The sequence below is a fragment of the Felis catus genome, chromosome A2, assembly GCF_018350175.1.
Source record: "Felis catus isolate Fca126 chromosome A2, F.catus_Fca126_mat1.0, whole genome shotgun sequence".
Taxonomy (NCBI): Eukaryota; Metazoa; Chordata; class Mammalia; order Carnivora; family Felidae; genus Felis; species Felis catus.
Window position 1 is genome coordinate 58,563,872 of NC_058369.1, and position 6,501 is coordinate 58,570,372.

A 6,501-nucleotide genomic window follows, 5' to 3' on the forward strand; every position below is an offset into this window, starting at 1 on the left:
AAGCCCACAAATAGGTAATGGCTACAAAGTGTAAAGCAATTTGGGACTTAAAATGAGTAGTGTCCAGAACAAGGAAGTTAATGGTCCTGTTATTCTGAACTGCGTGAACTTCATTAACATTCCATTTTTTATAGTAACCTTTTTCTTTTTAGGAAGGACCAAGTAATAGAGGAGAAATCCAGGAAGATGTCATGAAAAACAACTATTAAAGCTGAGAGTATCTGACTTAGGAAAGAAAAGACTAGGGTGCATCTAGACCCATCATCAGTCTCCTTCTATCTGGCCAGTCTCCTCCACTGGGCTCACCATTGTATTATCTGTCTCCTTTTCAAGGACTTCCATTTTAGGGTATCTCTTTTCTGACGGTGTCAGTCTTTTTTCCTCTGGATCATTTTCATTAGATACAAACATGATCCAGAACCTCTCACCTTAAAAGAAGGAGGAGAAGGAGGAGGAGGAGGAAGAGGGTGGGAGGAGGAAGAGGGAAGGGGGGAGGAGGCAGAGGAGGGAAGGGGTGAGAAGGGGGAGGAGGAGGAGGGAAAGGGGAGGAGGGGGAAGAGGGAAGGGGGAGGAGGAGGACGAGAAGGAGGAGGAGGAAGAGAAGAAAAAAGAAAAAATTGGGGGATATGAAATCATGCTACTGGTACACTGACTACATGTCCCTGGTTTTCCCCTTCTGCTCATGATTCCTAGACATGATAGGAAAGATACACATATACACATGGGTCCAAATGGGCACTGGAAAAGAAGATGGGATCAGCTGGTGTTCTCAAATGAGGAGGAATTACTTGAAAGATAAAAAGCAAATGAGATATAATTGACCGAGGGGACCACAGTCTAAAATGCATACCTGTCTAAATAATCTTAGGTTAAAGAGTGAATCACAATATCAATTTTAGTCTATTTAGAAATTAATGACAATGTGAGAACACTGCATATCAAAATCCATAGAATATAGCCAACAATTCACAGAAGAGTTTTTGTAGCTACAAATGCATTTATTAGGGGTGGGGGTGGGGGAAACCACAGGTTAAATGTAAATGAACTAAGCATTCAATTTAAAAAGATTTAAACTACACACACATAACATACATGAATCAATAAATTTCTATTGTTAAAATAACAATAAAAATCCAGTAGAACTGATTGCTAAAAGCCTGTTATTTGAAACAATAAATAAAACAGTCAAACCTTTAGTATAAGATAGAAAAGACATTAGTAAATACCATTAGGAATGAAAAAGAGAACAAAACTAGACATAAGATTTTTAAACTACAGGCAAAACGTGACCTATATCAATAAAATTTAAAATGCAGTTGAAATGAATACTTTTAAGGAATACACAAATTACTGAAACTGATTCAAAGAGTAGAAAAGCTAAATAAACAGTGGAGAAAATTAAAAGATAGTAAAAATCAACCCTTAAAAGAGACATTAAGTCCCCTCCGGAATGAATGTATCCTGTCAAACCTTCAATGTATAAACTCTTCTGAGCAAGGTTAGAAAGTGTTCCAATTCACTTTATGAGGCTAGCGTAACCCCACTGCCAAAACAACTAAGAATAATAACAAATAGAATAACAAAGAATAATAACAAGAATAACAAAAGAATAACAAGAATAATAACAAATAGAAAAAAATCCCCAGTCAATCTTCCTGAACACAGATGCAACTTTCATAAAGAAAATATGAGCAAGCTGCTAATGAGCAATGTACTAAAAATATAATAGACCATGATTAAATACGACTTAACACAGGGAAATAAGATTGGTTGAGTATTAGCAAAAGTCACTAATTTAACTCCCTGTATTAAGAGTCAAGAAAAATCTCGAGAGATGCCCCCCCAGGGGCATGTGATGAGACTTAAAACCTACTCCTTTTAAAAGGAACAAAAACTTAAGAGGTAAATAAGAAACAGAAGGAAACTTCTTTAATTCAATAAAGGATATCTCTCAGAAACCTACAGCAATCACCAAACTTAATGAAGAAACATTAGAGGCATTCCCTCGGGCGGGCTCCGTGCTGACAGCTCAGAGCCTGGAGCCTGCCTCAAATTCTGTGTCTTCCTCTCTCTCTGACCCTCCCCCACTCTCTCTTTCTCTCAGAAATAAATAAAAGTTAAAAAAAAGATTAGAGGCATTCCCATGTAAGTGAGGAACAAGAGAAGGATAATCATTTCCAACACAAATATTGAATATTTTGTAAGAGACAATGCAATAAGGCTGCTGACACTCTGACTTTAGCTCAGTGAGATCCATGTCAGACTTCTGACCTCCAAAATTGAGATAATAAATGTGTGTTATTTGAAGCCACTGAGTTTGCAGTAATTTGTTACAATAACAACAGGAAACTAATACAAGTGGCAATGAAATTAATAAAACAATTCCATTTACAACAGCATCAAGAATACAATACTTAGGAATAAATAAGTATAAAACTTACTCTGAAAACGACACATGAAAGACACCGAAGACCTAAATAAATGGAAAGACATTCCATTTTCATGGCTAAGAAGACCCAGATGGTTAAAATGGCAATCCTCAAATTAATCTACAGATTTAACACAATCTCCCTCAAAATTCCAGTTTGCTTCCTTGTAGAAACTGACAAGATGATACTAAAGTTCATGTGGAAACTCAAAGGGTCCAGAATAACCAAAACAATCTTGAGAAAGAAAAACAAAGCTGGCACTGGCACCAGGATAATTATATCCTTGGATAAAATTGACAGTTCAGAAATAAACCCTCACATTATGGCCAATTGATTTTTGATAAGTGCGAAAGCAATTCAATGGAGAAAGAACAGTCTCCAGAAAATCATGCTGGGACATAGGGATATCCACGTGAAAAAGAATAAGATTCGCCTCCTCCCCCCACACCACACACTAAAATCTAACTCCAAATAGATCAAAGACCTACATGTAGGAGCTAAAACTATACAACTCTTAGAAGACGACACAGCAGTATATTTTCATGACCTTGGATTAGGCAGTGGCTTCCGAGATGACCCCAAAAGCACAAGCAACAAAAGATCTATACACTGGAAATCAAGAAAATGAAAAACTTCTGTGCTTCAAAGGATATCACCAAAGAAAGGAAAACAACCCACAGAATAGGGGGAAAAAAAACAAAAAAACACAAACATTTGGAAGTCACACATCTGATAAGGGATTTGTGTCTAGAATATATAAAGAACTCTTATAATTCATAATTCAGTAATAAGGAGACAAACCAATTAAAAACAAGCAAGCATCTGAAGAGATAGGTCTACAGAGAAGATCTACAAACGGCCAATAAGCACACAAAAAGATGCTTAACCTCACTGGCCTCAGGAAAATGCAAATCAGAATCACAACGAGAATCCACGCACTTCACCTGCACGGAAATGGCTAAAATCAAAGAGAAAGGCAACTCACGTTCCATGGGATGTGGACATCAGAACCCTCATGCCCTAATGATGGGCATGCACATAGTGCAGCGGCTTTGGAAAACAGGCTGATGTTTCCTTTCCAAAAAACTAAAACAGAGTTGGGGTGGCTGGGTGGCTCAGTTGGTTGAGCGACTGACTCTTTGATCTCGGCTCAAGTCATGATCTCGTGGTTCATGGGTTAGAGCCCTACATCGGGCTCTGCGCTGACAGCATGGAGCCTGCTTGGGATTCTGTCTCCCTCTCTCTCTGCCCCTCCCCACCTTGTTTCTCTCTCTCTCCTCTCTCTCAAAATAAACAAACATTTGGGGGAAAAAAGATTAAAACAGAGTTGCCAATGACCCAGCAATTCCTGTCCTAGGTACTATCCAAGAGAACAGAAAACATGTGTCCATATAAAACTTGTTACAGGATTGTTAATGGTAGCATGACTCATAATTGATAAGGTGGAGCCAACCCAAATGCTCGACTAATGAGCAGATAGATAGATAAATAAATAAATAAATAAATAAATAAATGAAATATTAATGAGCAGATAAATAACAACGCAATGTTATTCAACCATAAAAAGGAATAAACTGCTGACACAAGCTATGATAGGGATGGAACATAAAAACATTAGAGTTGGAAGTGGCCCATCACAAAAGACCATGTATTGTTAAGATTCCATTTATATGAAATGTCCAGAAGAGGCATACCATAGACACAGAGAGTAGGCTTGTCTTTCCCCAGGGCTAGGGAGTGGGGGTGAACAGGAAGGGAGTGACTGTTAACAGGTATGGGTGTTTGGGGGGTGGGGGGGTAATGAAAATGTTCTAAAATTGATTTTGATGATGGTTATACAATTCTAAATGTTAAAACCATCAGACTGTACATTTTAAAACCATATGGTATGTAAATTCTGTCTCAATAAACCCATTATTTAAAAAAAAACACAAGAACATAGAAGTAGACGTTTCATATAATTTCTTTCATAGAATTTTTTAAGTTTATTTATTTATTTGGTGGCGGAGGAGGTGGGGGGGGCAGGGAGAACCAGAGAGGAAGAGAGAGAATCAATCCCAAACAGGCTCCGCACTGTCAGCACAAAGCCCATCGTAGGGCTCAATCCCACGAACTGAGCCGTGAAATCATGACCTGAGCTGAAATCAAGAGTAGGCTGTTTAATTGACTGAGACACCCAGGTGACCCATACATTTTGTATTATTTTTAACACACATATACACATAAACAGTACATAGTATCAGTATACTTTTAAATTTCACATATATGGGATCCTCTGGCATTTTATTTTTTCACTCAGTTATCTTTCCAATTAATCCATTAGTAAACTCTCATTGCACAAATACAAACTTTAATCGTCCTGTTATAAAATACATAAACACGGGGTGCCTGGGTGGCTCAGTCAGTTGAGCATCCCATCTTCGGCTCAGCTCATGATCTCATAGCTCAGGAGTTCGAGCCCCATGGCGGGCTCTGTGCTGACAGCTCAGAGCCTGGAGCCTGCTTCAGATTCTGTGTCTCCCACTTTCTCTGCCCCTCCCCCACTCATGCTCCGTCTCTCTCGCTCTCTCAAAAACAAACATTAAAAAAAATTTTTTTAAATGCATAAACACGACAGGAAAAGCGTTCCCTTGATCCCATATGCCTTGCCAGCTGCCCATTTCCATGCTTCCCCTTCAGAGCCAAACTTCTCAAGACTTTTCCAGATATACAACTTGTATTCCTTATCGCTTACCTGCCCTTTATTCTACAAACGGAGTGGTGCATTGAAACCGCTCCTCAAGGTGAACAGCAGCCTCCGCCTTACCACAAATACCCTATTTCCACTTAAGATGCACATTGGAAACAATCCCCCAGCACCTCTAAGCTGCGATGTGTTACGGTTGACAGCATCTAATCTTTCTAAACGTTAGCATTTTTGTCTTAGCAGCATGTACAATAATGGTGATTTTTATAATAGATGGCATCTTAGATGCAATGAAACTTGGTTACGGGGGACAGGCCTGTCATTTTACCCAAACTTACAGCTATGTTGGCCCCAAATGACCTCAACCCTCTTCAATTGCTTTCTTCTGGCTTCCATAACCACCCTTCCTCTCATTTTCCTCCCGCCTTCTGCCCACTCTGAAGTGTCCTTTGCTGGTTCAGATAATGGGCCCTTGAGTCTCCTTGGGTGCTCGTGTCTTGCTGCGCTCTGCTGGGTGATTATGCCCGGCCCCATGGTGACAGCTGTCAGATGATTACAGCTCCTGCCGGGACATCTATCAGCAGTCCAGGCTCAAGTCAGCCTGCAAAGTTCACTGTTACCTGGATAGCTACAACGCGTTCCTAGCCAACATGCCAACAGTGAAGCTCTTGGTTCTCCACTAAACCTCTACCTGTTTCTCAAGCTAGAAACGGTTTCTTTTCTCCCACTCCCACTTCTTATGCATCCCTGAGTCTTATCAAACCTACCTGCAAAATCCATCTAGACTGCATCCATTTCCCCCATCCCCTAGTTCAGACCACTGCCATCCACAGACAGCGCCAGAGCCTTCTATGCCACTAATTCTTCTTCCTTTCTCCCTGTAGGAGTCGACAGTGGCCAGGAGGCCCCTGTAAAATACACCGTGTTAGTCTCCTGCTCACCAGCCCTCAAGGGCTGGCTACTCCAGCCAGACTTGAGCCCTTATCAGGCCTGTGTGGTACTGTCCTGTAATGTTATAGAAATATACAGTACAGCACGGTGACTATAGTTAACTGTGCTGTCTTATGCATTTAATTGTTGCTAAGAGAGTAAAAAGAGACCTTAAAATTTCTCATCACAAGAAAAAATAATTTTTGTAGCCATGTGGGGTGATGGATGTTAACTAGATTTATTGTGATCACTCTGCAATATGTACAAACTATCAAATCATTATGCTGCACGTCTGAAATGAATAGAACGTGGTATGTCAATTATATCTCCATGAAAAAAAATTTAGATCCCTAATCTGGGTTTCTACAGAATACAACTATGTATAGTGTATATATTTTATCTTCTTCCCCAGTCCTGGTCAGAGAGCTTAATGTCTTTGTCATCCCCTAAGTGACA